The 19526-nt window shown below is 41.9% G+C and overlaps 1 protein-coding gene and 1 long non-coding RNA gene across 9 annotated transcripts in view; one reads left to right on the forward strand and one right to left on the reverse strand.

Annotated features, from left to right (window-relative positions):
- The window catches only part of LOC141407295 (uncharacterized), a 59462-nt gene extending 53313 nt beyond the window's left edge, over window positions 1–6149 (reverse strand). The window contains exon 1 of the long non-coding RNA XR_012415887.1: window positions 4934–6149. This is a non-coding gene — a long non-coding RNA (uncharacterized lncRNA). The remainder of the gene's footprint in view (window positions 1–4933) is intronic.
- Window positions 6150–6301: 152 nt separating this feature from the next.
- The window catches only part of PALS1 (protein associated with LIN7 1, MAGUK p55 family member), a 93547-nt gene continuing 80322 nt past the window's right edge, over window positions 6302–19526 (forward strand). For 4 of the 8 annotated variants that reach the window (XM_005561550.4, XM_005561552.4, XM_005561551.4 and 1 more), the window contains exon 1: window positions 6302–6562. The gene's annotated coding sequence lies outside the window, so the exon portion shown is untranslated. Of the gene's footprint in view, window positions 6563–6677; window positions 7012–19526 lie in introns of those variants that run through there. The other 4 variants (XM_015454326.3, XM_015454327.3, XM_045397555.3 and 1 more) reach the window with 2 other exon arrangements.

Consider the following 19526-nt stretch of genomic DNA (forward strand, 5'->3'; position numbering starts at 1 on the left):
AAAGATATAGGTAATTTTATAGCCCTTTTCAAGCAGAAAAAACTCCGGTTCCTCTTTCTTAACATTCGGTCTTGATCTTTCCTTCATTAGAAATATTTCCAAGTCCTAAATTTACCTACCTCCTCTCTCGGAAATAAAATTTCTCAGGGCCAGGTGCAGTTGCTTAAGCCTGTAATCCCAGCACTTTGGGAGGCTGAGGCGGGCGAATCACGAGGTCAGGAGATCGAGACCATCCTGGCTAACATGGTGAAACCCCGTCTCTACTAAAAATACAAAAAAATTAGCCGGGTGTGGTGGCAGGCGCCTGTATTCCTACCTACTCGGGAGACTGAGGCAGGAGAATGGAGTGAACCCAGGAGGCGGAGCTTGCAGTGAGTCAGATCGCTGCCACTGCACTCCAGCCTGGGTCACAGAGTGAGACTCCATCTCACAAAAAAAAAATTCTCATGGACCCTGTTTTATTTCTTGACACTTCTCCAGACTGGCATAGGACCACCCAGATGGGTACAAATAAAATAATGATAAATGATTGACATTCTAAATATTGAATATCCTACCCTGAGGTTTTTGTTGACTCTTGTTTCCATATTAAGCTCATGCTTCTTTTCTCTGTCTATTTCACTCAGTCATTCACATTTAGAAAAAGTTTTACGTGTATCTTTTTAAAATTTTTAAATTAAATTGATAAAAATTAGACATATTTATGACATACAACATAGTATTCTGAAATACATTTACATTATGGAATGGCTACATCAAGCTAATTAACATTACCTCACATACCATTTGTTTTGTGGTGAGAACATTTAAAATCTAGTCTCTTAAGTATACTAAAGTATACTATACATTGTTATTAACTATATACTCACCATGTTGTACAAATAGAGCTCTTGAACTTACTCCTCCTAACTGAAATTTCCTATCCTTTGATCAACATCTCCCCACTCCTTTCCCCAAGTCATGTCTATTTTTTTAAAGCCATGTATAAGATCTTGATTTTCCTATTATTGTGAGTACTTTCAGAGCAGTTTATTCACTGTTCCCACCTGCACCTTCACTAGATAGTAAAGCTCCTCCTGGTATAAGACCTTTTCTTTCTTTGAGTCTAGAGCACTTACGTTCATTCACCATGCTTTTCCTTGTATTTTGTTTGTCTTATCATGTCCTTTTTCCTACCTTTCCTATTCCTCTACGATAAGGACTGTCACACAGATTTCAGTGCCTACAGCACAATGCTTCACCCATTAAATGAGTGAATATTTGTTAAAGCCAATTAAGTTGAATAATACTGACCTGTACTGAATTACACTGATGCAGATAGTGGAATCTTCCATTCCATATGACAACTGCATAATGTTCTTGGCTTAGGGATATACTATATTTAGCTAGATTTATGAAAGTTTAAATTCTGCTATAAAACATCTAAATAAGAATAACCCAATTAAATTAGAAAAGTTCATTGTTTGTTGGTTTGCATTTTGTTATTTTATTATTTTATTTTAGATATTTGACCAGGCATGGTGGCTTATGCCTGTAATCCCAGCACTTTGGGAGGCCAAGGTGGGAAAATCATTTTAGGTCAGGGGTTCAAGACCAGCCTGGCCAACATGGTGAAACCCTGTCTCTACTAAAAATTCAAAAAAAAATTAGCCAGGTGTGGTGGCAGTTGCCTGTAATCCCAGCTACTGGGAGGCTGAGGCAGGAGAACTGCTTGAACCCAGGAGGCGGAGGTTGCAGTGAGCCAAGATCACACAACTGCACTCCAGCCTGGATGACTGAGCAAGACTTCATCTTAAAAAAAAAAAAAAAGATATTTATTTACTAGTACTACTATTTGTAGGTAATTTTTGTTTCATAACTTCTCTTTTATCTGAGTCAGTGAGTATTCTGCTTTTATTATACATTATCTCTGATCATCTGGTTTATACAATTATGTGATTAGGCTACTAATTCACTTATGAAAATTCTAAGTACTAATTCACTGATGTACTAGTGAAAGCCAAGTTATGAAAACTATACTAGTGAAAACCTGGCTTTCACTAGTACAAAGAGGAGATATAATAGCCTTAGTTAAGGCTACATAATTCGATATATAATAGGGAATAATAAATCTTGAAAATCAAAATTTCAGACCTTTTTAAAAGTGGCTGAAATGCAACATGAATATGTTTCCCCCAAAACTTTTTTTTTTAATTTTTAGAGAAGGGGGTCTTGCTGTGTTGCCCAGGTTGGACTTGAATTCCTGGGCTCAAACAATCCTCCCATCTTAGTCCCCTGATAAGCTGGGTCTACAGGCACACACCACCATGACTGGCTTCTCAAAATTTTTAATGAAATAAAATAGTGTGAAATGTTATTACATAAACATTTAATAAGGGATATTGACAGATAATAAGTTAAGCAGATGACAAGAAGAGGAAGAAGGGAGGGTATTTACTATCGTGACTGTCCACCTTACTCCCGGTTTTACAGTTAGACTTTCACTACTCACCCATAATATTTAGTTACAAATTTGTTAGAGTGACTCAGCAGGTGAACTGCCTTCTGACAAAGATGAACAGCCCTTCTGACAGGGGGTTTTAAACCACAGATTATCCATTTCTCTCCATTATGGGGGGAATATTATATTCTCTTAACCTCCTATGCTATCCATGTTATAGACTCTATATGCAGAGGCTACCAGAATCCTAAAACTAGGGGGAAAAAAGGAGTAATTAACCCCTTTACATTATAGATGAGAACATTTAGGCCCAGGAAGCTTGTCACACATCTAAATCACAGAACTAGTTAGCAGCAAAGCTAAAACCCAAATCTAATTACTACGCCTCCAGTTTCTATACCTTTCACTCTTTCAGCTACCCTTCAGTTTTTGCATATACACCAGTAATTTGTATGACTTAGAGACTCTGGGATTGGCTCAATTCACCAGAAAATAGATTTATTTTTTTCTTTTCTTTTCTTTTTCTTTTCTTTCTTTCTTTTTTTTTTTTTTTTTGAGACATGGTCTTGCTCTGTTGCTCAGGCTAGAGTACAGTGGCACAATCACAGCTCACTGCAGCCTAGATCTCCTGGGCTCAAGGGATCCTCCCACCTCAGCTTCCCAAATAGCTAGGACTACAGGAGCGTACCACCACACCCAGCTAATTGTTAAATTTTTTTGTAGAGATGGGTCTCCCTATGTTGCCCAGGCTAGTTTTGAATTCTTGGGCTCAAGCAATTCTCCCACTTTGGCCTCCCAAACTGTTGGGATCACAGGTGTGAGTCACTGCACCTGACCCACTAGAGAGTAGATTTGTTATTTGCTGTAGGATCTGCCCTCTTTTAACATGAAAATATCTTTAGGATAAATAACTTTTGTTTTTGAGACAGGGTCTCACTCTATTGCCCAGGCTGGAGTGCAGTTGTATGATCTCAGCTCACCGCAGCTTCAGCCTCCCAGGCCTAGATGATCCTCCTACCTCGGCCTCCCAGGTAGCTGGGACTATAAGCACATACCATCATGCCTACCTAATATTGTATTTTCTGTAGAGATGGGTTTTTGCCATATCGCCAAGGCTGGTCTTGAACTCCTGGGCTCAAGGGATTCATACACCTCGGCCTCCCAATGTGCTGGGATTACAGGTGTAAGCCACCATGCCAGGCCATTAACTAACATTTTTATAGCACTTCTTTTCCTGAAAAAATGCCCTTCTGAATTGTTATAGCACTTTAAAAAGGAATTTCACATATTTTGAGATAAGCAGCTGGTCTGCTATCTCACACTCACAATAATAATCATTTTATTAGGGTGGGGTCCTGTAACGGTATCTAAGCAGCTGAGGAAGCAAGGCTAGGTACTTGGAGGGTTCATTTGGATGGAGGCTTTTTTTGTGTGTGTATTTTGTTGTTTTGAAAAACTGCCGGCCGGGTGCGGTGGCTCAAGCCTGTAATCCCAGCACTTTGGGAGGCCGAGACGGGCGGATCACCAGGTCAGGAGATCAAGACCATCCTGGCTAACACGGTGAAACCTCGTCTCTACTAAAAAAATACAAAAAAGTAGCCGGGCGTGGTGGCGGGCGCCTGTAGTCCCAGCTACTCGGGAGGCTGAGGCAGGAGAATGGCGTAAACCTGGGAGGCGGAGCTTGCAGGGAGCCAAGATCGCGCCGCTGCACTCCAGCCTGGGCAACAGAGCGAGACACCGTCTCAAAAAAAAAAAAAAAAGAAAGAAAAAAGAAAAACTGCCTGGGGCCAAGAGATTAGAAGTTATGGATAAAGATATACTATCTTTCCAAAGAGGTCCTTTCTTTGAACAGCTAGATCTGCAGTTCTTACCTGAAGATGATTTTGCCCATCTCTCCCCATGAGCTTTGGTAATGTCTGGAGACGTTTCTGATTGTCACATTGGGGAGGGTGATGCTACTGGCACCTAGCGGGTAGAGGCTGGGGATGCTCCTAAACATCCTATGATGCACAGGACAGTCCCCACAAGAATTATCCAGCCCAAATGTCAATAGTGCCAAAGATGAGAAATATATAAGCTAGAGAAAGAAGAATTCATTGAGGAGCTGGAGGAAGCTTCTTGAATTATTATTTATGTTATATATTTAAGAACTTAGAGGCTGGGCACAGTGGCTCACGCCTGTAATCCTAGCACTTTGGAAGGCTGAGAAAGGTGGATTACCTGAGGTCAGGAATTCAAGACCAGCTTGGCCAATGTGGCGAAACCCCGTCTCTCCTAACAATACAAAAATTAGCCGGGCGTGGTGGCGGGCACCTGCAATCCCAGATACTGGGCAGGCTGAGGGAGGAGAATCGCTTGAACCCGGGGAGCAGAGGTTGCAGCGATCCAAGATCGTGCCACTTTACTCCAGCCTGGACAAAAGAGTGAAACCCCCTCTCAAACAAAAACAAAAACAAACGAACTTAGAAAAGGAAGTAAGTCAAACACACTAACCGTTTTTTTCCTTTTGGGGTATGGCTAATAGTTTCTAGGAATCCTGGAGACTTTATCTGGATTTCAGTTAGGCATTTCGCCAGTTCTGGCATCTTTGTGGAGGAATATGGGCCAAGAAGACAGTTCGGTTGTGTCGTCCATCTGTATTCGAAGCCTACTGAGAAATTTTTTGATGACAGGAGCATTAAGGTCTTTAGTGGCATTCAGCAGACTTCTGTCCTCAGCTCTGTCTTATTAAACACTTGGACAGAATGCTTATCAGATTTGAGAGGGATAACAAATCTGGGAAGGGTAGGCATCCCCAAAGATCTTCACCACCACGAACAATAGTTTGCTTCGTTCAGAGCATCACAGTGTCCTTAGTGAGGGACACTAACAATCCATAGGCTGTCCAGAGGAGCGTAATGGGGAAGAATGTGAAAGAACTTGAAAGTCAGGACCTGAGGACGTTGCGAGATGGAAAAACACAGTGGGACAAAATGAGGAAAACCGAGAGAAATGGAAATGGCATATACGAAGGCTTTGAGGGAGGACTATGCCCCTGGGGGAAACCGTACACCTGGGCTGGAATCATAAGCATATTTTGGCCTCATAGAAGGAGAGGTCGATTAACAAACCTTGCAAGGGTTCAAAGGTGGGATGGGCTTCCTCGGAAGGTACTGTCAAGACAGAGACCATCCGAGGGCTTTTATTGCAAGTGTCGAGACACATTTGCTGGTATTTCTCCTTAGAACGTACTCCAATCTGCTCTGACTTCCGCCCGCACCCGCCAGAGCCCTGCCCCATTCCAAGGGTGGCACATCCAGGTCCCGAGGGCGCCAGCCATGCCCGGGACATGGGCTGGTCTGCGTAACTCTCTGTCCCTTCGGGAGACTTCTGGGAAATAGTTCTAGTCCTTGCCATCCTTGCTTTCTGGTTTTCAGAAGTCAGTGCTGCTGGTGGCTTTCTGGAGTCTTCTGTGGAACACTGCACACATCCAGGTGTTTACGTCATTTTTTTTAAAAAAAGAAATGTTAGATTGTGCGACTAACTAGACAGGACATGAGGAATCTCTTCAGGAGGACTCGGATTTTCTTCAGGAGCCGTCATCCAGAGACAGAAGAGCCAAGGGATGTAGAAACCCAGGGAAGCCTCGCGTCCCCACACAGCCCGCGGGCCAAACCCCGAAGCGGCTCCGCAGGGACAGCCAGCTCCTAGCAGCCCGGGTTTTAGACTTAGAGGCGCGCGACTGCGCGCACCCGGCGGGAGCTGTGGAGAGGACCAATGACCGGGCGCTCTCTCCGCGCCGGCTCGGGATTGGGCGAGCCGCGCCAGCCTCTCACGGGCGGGGTGGGACTGGGATCCGCGCGCCCGCTGCGCCAGAGTCCCGGGGGCGCGTGCGCGGTCTCGCGGCGGCCGCAGGGGCCGGTCTCGCGCGGTCTAGAAGTGGAGTTGCTGGCGGCTGCGGCGGCGACGGCGGCGACGGAGGAGGTTGGCGGTGGGGCGGGGGCGGGGACTAAGGATTCTGAGGTGGGGAGTCGGGAGTTTCTGGATTCTTTATCCGGTATTTTAAGGGCCGCCGGAGAGCTGTCGCTTCTGCAGTGCTTAGGAGCAGCCGGGCGGGAGGCTCCGCGGAGCCGAGGCGCGGAGGTAAGAGGTGGTTCGGCGGCGGCTGGGCTGTGGAGATCTTAATCAACAGGTCCCCGGGAGCGCGGCGGGGGAGGGGCGGCCGGGCTCCCCTTCCCCCACACGCCGCTCAAACTCTGGCCAGCGGGAGACCCCGGGCCGCCAGGCGGGCTTCCTCAGGCGCGGCAGCTTCGGCCATGGAGGGTGTGAGCCCAACCTTTGTCCCTCGGAGCAACGCTGCCTGCGCGGTGCCCGCTCCTTCTCCTTGGCTGGGCATGCACCTTGGCGCGGGCCACAGCCAGCCGGGCCCGAGGTGCAGGGGGCGCGGCGGGGAGTCGTCTGCCCCCTGCGCTCCCGCCCCGATGTCGCGACGCGCGGGACTCCCCCCGGCCGGGTCTGGGAATCCGGCGAGGGAACGCTTTCCTTTAGAAGTCAGAATGTAGTCAGCGTTCCTCTGCCTGACTCAGCTGCTGGTATTCTGCTGCCTATTGCGTTCTTAAACAGGCAAACAGTTCCTGCTTCCTTGTGACCAGTTTTAAAGAAAAGCCTAATTTTGTTGATGGTTTCTGATAATTTAAGGTTGCACGTTGAACTTTGAAGCCTGTACATTGTTGTATTCTATGTTTAATGAAGGTTGCTTGAAACGATCTTTGTAGTAAATTATGTAACTTTCTAATGATCATAACTCACCTTCTGTTGATTGACGTACAGTAATGTGTACGGAATGTAGGTTTCGGTCGAAAGGTTTTTCTTGGCAGTTTATGCTAAAATTAAAATCTGATGATTGGGAAGATTTTAGACGTAGTATAGAGTGTGTGTTTTGTCTCCATACTTGTTTAGAATAGTAAAATTTTAGATTCGGAAAGTCAGTTGAACAAAAATTTTGAAATTTTGATTTGACACAGTGAAAGGTGTTAATATTTCCGATTTTTTAAAAAAGCAATATCATGTTTTAATGATAGTTTACTAATTATGCTTTTGGATTTTACCAGAAGTTAATAACCTGTTAAATTCTGCAGTAGGAACAAATGACGTGTTGGTTATTGGTGTCTTTAAAGTATTGGTGGTAATGAAACTTATTAAATAAGCGTCCTTGAATTAAGAACTACCGATTTTTTTTTTTTTTTTTTTTTACTAGATCCCTGTGGACATAGCGTATTGTGGATAGGTTTTATAGGCTTTCTATTTGCAGTAGGATGAGCTATTAAATTATAATGTAAGAGATTTATAGATAAAAAAGGCAACAGTAGGAAAAGCAATTCATTATTTAATCTTTAAAAATCGAGTAAATTTTACCATGTACCTGAATTACTTTTGGCTAGACGGACTTGAACTTGACAAGTTAAGGTGGATTGATTAACATTAACTTGTTTTAGAATGTTAAAACGGGAGAGAATATATAAGTTCTTCCTGAGGGTGACCCAAGTCAGTGCAGTGGATTTAGCTTTTACATGATCTTGAATTATGGTTTTGATTAAAAATCTCATCACGGGGTACATGTTTTCAGGATCTCCTGAGGGCTGTCATGGAAAAAATTTAAAAAATAAAATTTTATCACACATTCCAAGAAACTTGATCAATTTAATAGGTTATACTGAGATGCCCTGTTTCTCTGATATTTTCTGATTTCAGAGTGTCTAGAAAAAATAGTGTCTTGACATATGTGCTTTACAATATAATTTTCTTTTCTTTTTCTTTTTCTTTTTTTTTTTGCGAGACAGAGTCTCACTGTTGCCCAGGCTGGAGTGCAGTGGCGCGATCTTGGCTCACTGCAGTCTCCATCTCCCGGGTTCAACTGATTCCCCTGCCTCAGCCTTCCAGCTAGCTGGGACTACAGGCGCCTGCCACCACACCCGGCTAATTTTTGTATTTTTAGTAGCGACGGGGTTTCACCTGTTGGCCAGGCTGGCCTCGAACTTCTGACCTCAGGTGATCCACCCGCCTCGGCCTCCCGAAGTGCTGGGATTACAGGCGTGGGCCACCGCCAGAATACACACACACACACACACACACCACCAGAATACACACACACACACATATATCTCACTCAGGCTGTAGTGCAGTGGCGCGATCCCGACTCACTGCAAGCTCCGCCTCCCGGGTTAAGGCCTTTCTCCTGCCTCAGCCTCCCGAGTAGCTGGGACTACAGGCCCACGCCATCATGCCCACCTAATTTTTTGTATTTTTTTTTTTTTTTAAGTAGAGACGGGGCTTCACCGTGTTAGCCAGGATGATCTCGATTTCCTGACCTCATGATCCGCCCGCCTCTGCCTCCCGAAGTGCTGGGATTACAGGCGTGAGCCTCCACACCCGGCCTTTATAATTTTTGGTCATATATTTACTGAATCATAGGATCGTTGAGTTAGAAGTAATCTTAACCTCTTCATTTTCCACGAAAAAGACAGTGAGGGTTGAAGGAGTTAAGTAATCCGTAGTCTGACTGCTAGTTAGTGGCAGACTTGGAACTACATGAATGCTAAAATGCTTGTCTCCATATTCTAAGTTCACTGCTCTTCTCAGGATGTCTTATTGTTAAACCAATAAGTTGCCTTCTCCAAATCACTTAACAGGCAGGGTTGATTCTTTCTGTCATGCATTTTTTCCCTTTTCTTTTTTAGTAACCACTAACTGCAATTCATTTCCTTACTGAAGAGTTTTCAGTTTTCTAATATTTCAAACAATGTTTAATGAATATCTTTGTGCATGTCTCCTTGAGCGCATGTGTGGAGGCTTTCCTAGAATGTATGTATACCTACCTATAAGTGGAATTGCTGATAATAGGTTGATACGCGTTTTCAACATTACTAGCTACAGCCAAATTATCCTTTTTAATGCTGTAGCCATTTACATTCCTGCAAACAGTATGAGTGACAGTGGCTTCATGTCCTTGCCCACAATTGGCATTGTAAGATTTAAAAATCTTTGCTAATCTGAGGGATGAGAAATGATATAATTGCTTCCTTTCTTTAAAAAATATTTAATTTATATGAAATGAAATTAACTCTTTTCATTGTACAATTCCAACTCAGAGAGCTGTGCAACTAGCACAATCAAGGTAAAGAACAGTTCCATCACCTATCCATTCACCAGTTGAAGGACATTCGAGTTGTTTTCAGGTTTTTGTGACTGAGTGAAGTTGCTGTAAATCTTTGCAAATAGGTTTTTGTGTAAACCTAAGTTTTTGTTTCTCTTAAGTAAATGGAATGTGGTAGGTATAGACTACTTTTATCTTAAAATGAAAAAAAAAAGACCTATCTGTGGCAGACAGAATAAAGGTTTTCAAAGATATTCTAGTCCCTGGAACCTGTGAATGTGTTTGCTTACATGGCAAAGGCAAATTAAGGTTGCTAATTAGATGACTTTAGGGAGATTATTGTGGATTATTCAGGTGGTCCCAGTGTGTCACAGAATCTTTAAAAAAAGGAAAGAGAGAGGCAGAAGAGTAGAGTCAGGAAAAAAAGATGTAACAATGGTCAGAGAAGTGCAGAGTTGCTGGCTTTGAAGATGGAGGAGAGCAGGCCACAAATAAGGAATATGAGTGGTCTCTAGACTCTTGAAGAGGCTAGGAAATGGGTTACTGTTTAGAGCCTCCAGAAAAGAAAGCAGCCCTGCCAGTAATTTTAGCCAAGGGAGACATATGCCAGACTTCTAACCTGTAGGACTGTAAAATAATTTCTGTTGTTTTAAGCCACTAAATTTGTGGCAATTTGTTACATTGGCATAGGAAATTAATACACTGTCAAGCTGTGCTTGAAGTGGCTGAACCACTTTGCATTTCCACCAGCAATATATGAGAGGTCCAGTTGCTTTACATTCCTGTCAGCACTTGGTATGGTCAGTCTTTAGGTTTAACCATTTTAATAGTATCTCGTTGGGATTTTTCTTTGCATTTCCCCCATGACTGAGGATGTTGAGCATCTTTTCATGTACTTATTTGCCATCTGTTTATCTTTGATAAAGTGTCTGAAGCTTTTGCCCATTTTTAAATTGGATTGTTATTGCTGAATTTATTATTATCTTATTCTTTTTTCCTTTTTTTTTTTTTTTTCTTTTTAGGGATGGGGTCTCACTATGTTTCCCAGGCTGGTCTCAGAACTCCTGGGCTCAAGTGATTCTCCTGCCTCCGCCTCCCAAAGTGTTGGGATTACAGGCATGAGCCACTGCCCCAAAAGTTCTTTATAGTCCTTTATCTTTTGTCAGATAGGTGATTTACGAAGGTTTTCTTCCACTCTGGCTTGCCTTTTCATCCTCATAACTTTTATACTTCATTACTTTTGAAGTATAGAAGTTTTAAATTTTGAGAAAGTCCAAATTATTAATTTTTAAAATTCGAATATTGTATCTACGAACTCTTTGCTCAGTCCAAGGTCAGAGAGGTTTTTATCCTATTTTTTTTCCAAGTTTTATATTGTAATTTTATTTTTAGATCTATGTTCCATTTTGAGTTTATTTTCATATAAAATGAGAAAAGTACAGGTTGAGTTTCATTTATTTGTCCAGTTGTTCCATGACCATTTGTTGAAAACATGATCTTTTTCCCATTGAATTCCCCTTGTCTCTTTGTCAAAAACTATTTGACTACATTTGTTTAGATTTGTTTATGGACCGTTCAATTGATCTATTTTGTCTATCCTTTTTTATTTAGAGACAGAGTCTCTCTCTGTCGCTCAGGCTGGAGTGCAGTGATCTCTGCTCACTGCAGCATTGGCCTCCCAGGTTCAAGCGATCCTCCCAGTTAGCTGGGACCACAGGCGTGCCACCACACTTGGCTAAGTTTTAAAATTATTTGTAGAGATGAGGTTTTGGCTATGTTGCCCAGGCTGTATTATTTAAAAAATTTTTGAGACAGGGTCTCACTCTGTTGCCCAGGCTGGAATACAGTGGTGTGAATATGGCTCACTGCAGCCTCAACCTCCTGGATTCAAGCCATCCTCCCCTTGCCCCAGTGGCTGGTACTATAGGTATGCCACCATGCCAGGCCAATTTTTAAAATTTTTTTGTAGAGACAAGATCTCCCTATGTTGCCCAAGCTGGTGTTGAGCATCTGAGCACAAGGGATCCTCCCACCTCAACCTCCAAAAGTGCTAGGATTACAGGGGTTAGCCATCGCACCTGGCCTACTATAGCTTTTTTTTTTTTTTTTTTTTTTTTTTGAGATGGAGTCTCGCTCTATTGCCAGGCTGGAGTCCAGTGGCACGATCTCGGCTCACTGCAACGTCCGCCTCCTGGGTTCAAGCAATTCTCCTACCTCAGCCTCCCAAGTAGCTGGGATTACAAGCAAGCACTACCACGCCCAGCTAATTTTTGTATTTTTAGTAGAGGCGGGGTTTCACCATGTTGGCCAGGATGGTCTTGATCTCCTGACCTCGTGATCCGCCTGCCCCGGCTTCCCAAAGTGCTGGGATTACAGGCGTGAGCCACTGCCCCTGTCCTACTATAGCTTTAAAATAAGTGTTCATATTAGGTAATGTGACTCTTCCAACTGTATTCTTTTTCAAAATTGTTATGGCTATTTTTAGTTCCTTTGCCTTTCTGTATAATATTTAGAATAATCTTCTTGCTAATGTATACGTTCTGTTGGGATTTTGATGGAGATTGTGTTTAATTTAGAGATCAACCTGAATATAATTGACATCTTAATAATTTGAGTCTTCTAATCTATGAACGTGCTGCTTCTCTCCATTTATGTGAGATTGTAGTTTTCAATATGCAGATCTTTCAAATACTTTATTAAGTCTATACCTAATTATTTTAATTTTTTGGTCCTGTTGTAAATGGTAATTTTAAAAAATCAGATTCCAATTGATCACTGATAGTATATAGAAATTAATTTTTGTATATTGACTTTGTATCCTGACTTTTTGCTAAACTCCCTTGTTAGCTCTAGAAGCTTTTTTATTTTAATAATTTTTTTTTAGAATTTTCTAAGTAGACAGTCGTGTTCAAAACTTTTCTTTCCTTCTAGTCTGTATGCCTTTTATTTCTTTTCCTTAACTTACTGTATTGGCTTGGCTAGGACTTCCACTGAGATGTCGAATAGGAGAGGTGAGAAGTAACATCTTTGTCTTGTTCACTTTTTTTTTTTTTTTTTTTTTAAAGATAGAGTCTCACTGTATCCCCAGGCTACAGTGTAGTGGCGCAACACGGCTCACAGGAGCCTCAACTTTCTGGGCTCAGTTGATTCTCCCATCCCAGCCTCTTGAGTAGCTGGGACCCCCGGCAAGTGCCACCATGTCCAGCTAATTTTTTATGTATTTAGTAGAGACAGGGCTTCGCCATGTTGCCCAGGCTGGTCTGGAACTCCTGGGCGGAAGCAATCCACCCACCTCAGCCTCCCAAAGCGCTGGGATTACAGGCATGAGTCACAGTGCCTGGCCTCTCACTCACTTTCTTGAAAAGTATTCAGTCTTTCACCTTTAAAACATGATATCAGCTGTAGGTCATTTTGTGCATTCTCTTAAGGAGGTTAAGGAAGTTTTCTTCTGTTCCTAGGTTACTGAGGGTTTGTTTTTTAAATATGAATGGATGTTGAATTTTATCGTCTGCCTTTTCTGCATGTATTGAGATGATTGTGTTAACTTTTTTTCTTTAATCTGTTAATATGGTGAGTTACCATGTTTGCATGTTTCTGGGACTAACTCGGGTTATTTTAAAGAAAAATCATTTTGGACTTTTTAAAACTAATATACATTAACATTTATTCTTAAAAATGAAGAAGGAGCAATGTCACATGCCTATAGCCCCATCCAATTGGGAGGCTGAGGTGGGAGGATCGCTTGAGCCCAGGAGTTTGAGTCCAGCCTGAGCAACATAACAAGATCTCTTTTTTTTTTTTTTAAAGAAACCAAATTAAGATTTTGTGAACTAAAATACTTAATGAAGTCGGTAGAGTCAAGGTATTCATTGACAGTTACCTACATTTTACATTTTAGTAGGTCTTAAATTTTCTTGATTTATTCTAGAGTTTGTATATTGGAGGACTCTTATTTAAAATTACTAAATGAGAGCTGGGTGTGGTGGTTCATACTGTAGTCCCAGCTACTCAGGAGGCTGAAATGAGAGAATTACTTGAGCCCAGGTGGCTGCAGTGCTCTCTGATCACACCTTTGAATAGTCACTGCACTACAGCCCAGGCAACACAGTGAGACCTGGTCTCTAAAAAAAAGTTTTTTGAAAATTACTAATAAAGAAAATGTTATTTGTGTCACTGTAACCAAACATTCCTCTTCTGGGTAGTTTAGATAAGTAGACTTGGAGAAGCTAGGCATGGTGGTTCGCGCCTCTCAGCTACTCAGGAGGCTGAGACGGGAGGATTGCATGAGCTCAGTTCAAGACCAGCCTGGGTGACAGACGAGTGAATGAATGAATGAATAAATGGATTTGGATAGTGAATTGTATTTTGAATTAAGATAAAATGATATGATTTGGAGGTTTTTGCTTAGAATGAAAATCATGAAGTTTTAAAAAAAAAAAGAGTCGGCCGGGTGCAGTGGCTCACGCCTGTAATCCCAACACTTTGGGAGGCTGAGGCAGGCGGATCACGAAATCAGGAGATGGAGATCATCCTGGCTAACATGGTGAAACCCCGTCTCTACTAAAAATACAAAAAATTAGCCGGGCGTGGTGCCGGGCGCCTGTAGTCCCAGCTACACGGGAAGCTGAGGCAGGAGAATGGCGTGAACCCGGGAGGCGGAGCTTGCAGTGAGCCGAGATCGCACCACACTGCACTCCAGCCTGGGCGACAGAGCGAGACTCCGTCTCAGAAAAAAAAAACAAACAGGCTGGACGCTGTGGCTCACACCTGTAATCCCAGCACTTTGGGAATCCGAGGTGGGCGGATCACGAGGTCAGGAGATCGAGACCATCCTGGCTAACACGGTGAAACCCCGTCTCTACTAAAAATACAAAAAAATTAGCCAGGCGTGGTGGTAGGTGCCAGTAGTCCCAGCTACTCAGGAGGCCGAGGCAGGAGAATGGCGGGAACCCAGGAGGCGGAGCTTGCAGTGCGCCGAGATAGCGCCACTGTACTCCAGCCTGGGTGACAGAGCAAGACTCTGTCTCAAAAAAAAAAAAAGAAAAAAAAGAAAACTCCTTCCTCATACCAGAAAATCAAATATAGACTCTTGGTTAATCATGTAAATGTTCAGCTTAGAATACAGAGTAGAATGATTTCAGTGATTTATTTTTATTTTTTTAAAGAGGTAAGGTCTCACTCTGTTGCCTAGGCTGGACTTGAACTCCTGGGCAGAAGTGATCCTCCTGCCTCAGTCTCCTCACTAACTGGGACTATAGACACATGCCACTCACACCTGGCTCAGTAAATGTATTAAATCAAAAAGTGTGAAGTGAAATAAAAAACGAAATGCTAGTAAGAAAAAGCTAGGTGCCATTTTGTTTTGAATTGAGTATGTTCCTTCATGAGAAATGTGGGTGCATGACACATGCTCATTAAATATATTTTGAATTGTGAGATTTTTTCCTTCATCAATTCAAGCTACAGAGACAGTTTATTTTTTATTTTAGTTAATTAATTTATTTAGAGATGGGATCTTACCCTGTCACCCAAGCTGGAGTACAGTGGTGTGAGCATACCTCACTGCAGCCTCAAACTCCTAGGCTCAAGTAACTCTCCTACTTCCGCCTCCCAAGTCTTTGGGATTACTGATGTGAGTCACTACATCTGACCAGAAAACAGCTTAATTATGAAACAGTAACTTCATAATCAAGCTTTTTAATTTTGTTGTTTTTATAAATTGGGCTAATTATGATACAACATTATAAAAATTAAAACAATTTGGCTGTCTCATATAATTTTATAGTTTTTTTCTTCAGTTGATAGTCTCAAAGACCCTCAAAGACGTTGAAATTTTGAGGCCTCTAGGATTCTTAGCGTTTTGCTTCTTTAAGGCAGGGGTCAGTAACTCTAAATATTTTAGCTTCATGGGCCATATTGTCTCTGTTGCAAGTACTCAGTTCTGTTGTTAGAGTGGCAGAGGTAGCGAAACAAATGAGCATGACTTTTCCAATAAAACTTTACTTATAAAAATAAGGTGTGCCTGATTTGACCTCTGGTCTTAGTTTACATGCCAACATTTTTTTTTTTTTTTTTTTTTTTGAAATAGAGATGGGGCCTCACTATGTTGCTCAGGCTAGTCTCGAACTCCTTGACTCAAGTGATCCTCTCAAGTTGGCCTCGTGAAGTGCTGGGGTTACAGGCATGAGCCACCACACCTGGCCTACATACCAATTTTTTTTTTTTTTTGAGACTGAGTCTCACTCTGTCGCCCAGGCATTATCTCGGCTCACTGCAACCTCTGCCTCCTGGGTTCAAGTGATTTTCCCGCCTCAGCCTCCCGAGTAGCTGGGATTACAGGCACTTGCCATCATGCCCGGCTAATTTTTGTATTTTTGTGGAGACAGGGTTTCACCATGTTGGCCAGGCTGGTCTTGAACTCCTGACCTCAGGTGATTTGCCCATCTCTGCCTCCCAAAGTGCTGGGATTACAGGCGTGAGCCACCATGCTTGGCCTCATACCAATGTTTTAAGGCAAAAAATCAGTGGGAGAAATGACAGTAATTGTAGTACTGTAATAGAAGGAGCCTTGGGGTATTTATTTCATGCTGTAATTCTAGGCCAGGCCTCACTTTTCTCACCTATGACATGTAGCCACTTTGAAAGATGATTGAAAAAATTAAGATAAGATATGGAAAGCACCTAGCAAAATGTCTAACACATAGCAGATACTTAATACATATTCACTTACTTTTTGTTTCAAGACTGCACAGTGCTTTGTCACAAACCAACATATGTGAAATAATTAAGGAGAGTCAGGTTTTTTAGTTTGTAGTATATCTAATACATCCAAATATTAGAAATTTTAATTATGTGTTTATAGTTATCTTTTGAGTTATGCTTTTTTGATATAAATCATAATTGGCTTCACAATTTGAGAAGCTTCACACAAACAGTTGAGGATTTTGTGTCAAAATATTATATTTTGAGAGTTTTACATTGTCACAGAAAAGGTTTTAGAATGTCACTTAAAATACATTATTTTGCTTTGATGTAAGAAGTCGGCATTCTGTATTTTGCTTGTGTGTTTTAGAAGTGCCTTTAAAACTGCATTCATTTAACATGATTGACTGCTTCTATGAATGTAGTGAGCTAGGTGCTCTGCTAGGACTTGGTTGTACTTAAAGAGTATCCATATTTAGATACTCATTTTTATGTTATGTTTGAAATGTAAGTAAAGCTTCAGAAAGTCTTTTTTCTGAGTTTCTAGCAAGATAAAGCTGTTCTATTTTTATGAAGTTGGTTGAGATTCACTAGAGCCCTTATATGGCACACAAATGGGTCACATCCTACAACTTGAAAACCACTGATGTAGATAGACTAAAGTGACCCTTCTCCAAGAGGCTGTGTTCATAATTTCATTTAAAATTCAGCTTGTCCACCCACTCTTCCTTCCTCTAGGAACGTTCCATACCCTCCTATTGGCAATTAAGTTTTAGTTCTTAAAATTTTAGAAAAGTATGCATTAACAATTTATTCTTTTTTGTAACTCATCTGTAAGTTATTGAGGGTTGTGACTACTGTTTGATGTTCATTTATGCTCGGAAGTACTAGACAGTCAAATATTTACTGACCAAAAAAATCGGGAAGAAAATAAGTTATGCGTTAAACAGTGGTTCTTCTGTCTTAGTATTGGAAATCACATTGCCTCACATTGAAAACTGTATATAACTCTAGTTTATGTATACTGGACATGCAGATTTAACTGTCTAATATTAAACAAAAAATTCTAGTATTAAACAGGTTGTTTTGTAACTCTGATAGTCATCTGGGCCCTTTCTCTGAAACACACACACTGTTACTACAATATGCACAGATTCGTGGAAATTAGGTCATGAACCCCAGGTACAAGTCTCTGATCCAGGTGATTCATCGACTATATAAATGACCTGCAAATGTTTTTCACAATAATGATTTGCATAAGGGTAATCAGTACATACTTAGAGTTAATGAAAATAAATTTCATAGTTTTTGTAGGCATCTTAAAGGAATCTTATCCTTCTATATTTTATACCTTATCCTTTTATACTTAAAATTTATAGCAAGATTGATAGTTCGTTTGACCAAATCACAATGCTTTCTGCTTTCCCCTCTTATCCAGAATTGTATCCCTTGCTATGCCTCTTAATGTGTTATGCTGTATGCTTATCCTTTGAGTGTATTTCTTTTTTTTTTTTTTTTTGAGACGGAGTCTCACGCTGTTGCCCAGGCTGGAGTGCAGTGGCGCGATCTCGGCTCACTGCAAGCTCCGCCTCCCGGGTTCACGCCATTCTCCTGCCTCAGCCTCCTGAGTAGCTGGGACTACAGGCGCCCGCCACCGCGCCCGGCTAATTTTTTGTATTTTTAGTAGAGACGGGGTTTCACTGTGGTCTTGATCTCCTGACCTTGTGATCCGCCCGCCTCGGCCTCCCAAAGTGCTGGGATTACAGGCTTGAGCCACCGCGCCCGGCGGAGTGTATTTCTTAAATATTAACAACTACATTTCAAGTTCTTTGTCAGCATTTTCCTTTTTACAAATGAGGAAATAGAGGCTCAGAGAGATTAAATATTTTATCCATAGTCCTATTATAAGTGATAGAAAGGATTTGAATTAATTTATTTGATCCCAAAGCCCTTGGCTTTTCTGCTTTGTCTATAAGCCTGCCTTAAAACTTAACTTTGTCTTTTTGGTAAGATTAGAAACTTTTCGATGAAAGCCATTTTCTACTTTACCTAGTGTTTAAAAATGTACATGAGGCTGGGCACAGTGCCTCATGCCTGAAATCCCAATATTTTGGGAGGCCGAGACAAGAGGACTGCTTGAGCCCAGGAGTTTGAGACCAACCTGGGCAACATAGTGGGACCCCGTCTCTACAAAAAACACAAAAATTAGCTGGACGTGGTGGTGTGCACCTGTAGTCCCAGCTACTCTGGAGGCTAAAGCGAGGGGATTTCTTGAGCCTGGGAGTTGAGGCTGCAGTGAACCATGATGGCAGCATTGCACTCCAGCCTGGTCAACAGAACGAGAACCTGTGTCCAAAAAATAAGTACTTGAGTTAAAGTGAAGAACTTTGAGCCTATAAATTGTAAATAAGTTCCTTAAGGGTAGCGTAGGGGGTTGTATCTTTTTGACTTAGTATCTCAGCCCTTAATATGGCTATGATACAATAAGAAATATATATTTGGTCTTTGTCCCTGACAACTGACCTAGAGCTTCTAAATCCCTTGGAATTTTCTTAAGCATGGAAGTGATAAGAGAGTCTTTTGTTTGAATGAGGGTGATAAGAGCGTCTTTTGTTTCAGTGAGTCAGCTCTTGGCAGGCCCCTAGATAACTTCAGGTTAGTGGGCTAGTTGCCAGAAAGACCAAGGCATGGGGCCCCACCTTCAACCTTTGGGAATGCAAAGAGGGGCTAGAGATAGCCAGTCACCAGTGGCCAGTAATTTAATCATGCCCATCTAATGAAACTCCTAAATGACACTGTTTGGAGAGGTTCTGGTTGGTGAATATTTCAAGGTGCAGGGAAGCTGGTTTGACTGGAGAAGCTCCACCCCACGCCCCTAAACCTTGCTCTTTGCATCTCTTCTATTTGTCTATTCCTGAGTTGTATCCTTTATAATAAACCAGTACTAGTAAGTAAAGTGCCTTTCTGAGTTCTGGGGCCATTCAAGCAAATAATTTTTATTTATTTTTTTGTTTTTGTTAGAGACAGGAAGGGTCTTGCTCTGTCACCCAGGCTGGAGTGCAGTGGCACGATCATAGCTCACTGCAACCTTCAACTCCTGGGCTCAAATAGGCGTGCACCAACATACCCAGCTAATTTTATTTTTATTTTTTGTACAGATGAGGTCTTGCTGAGCTGCCCAGGCCAGTCATAAACTCCTGGTCTCCAGCGATCCTCCAGCCTTGGCCTCCCAAAGTGTTGGTATTATGGGAG

This window comes from Macaca fascicularis, chromosome 7 (assembly GCF_037993035.2).
Source record: "Macaca fascicularis isolate 582-1 chromosome 7, T2T-MFA8v1.1".
Classification (NCBI taxonomy): Eukaryota; Metazoa; Chordata; class Mammalia; order Primates; family Cercopithecidae; genus Macaca; species Macaca fascicularis.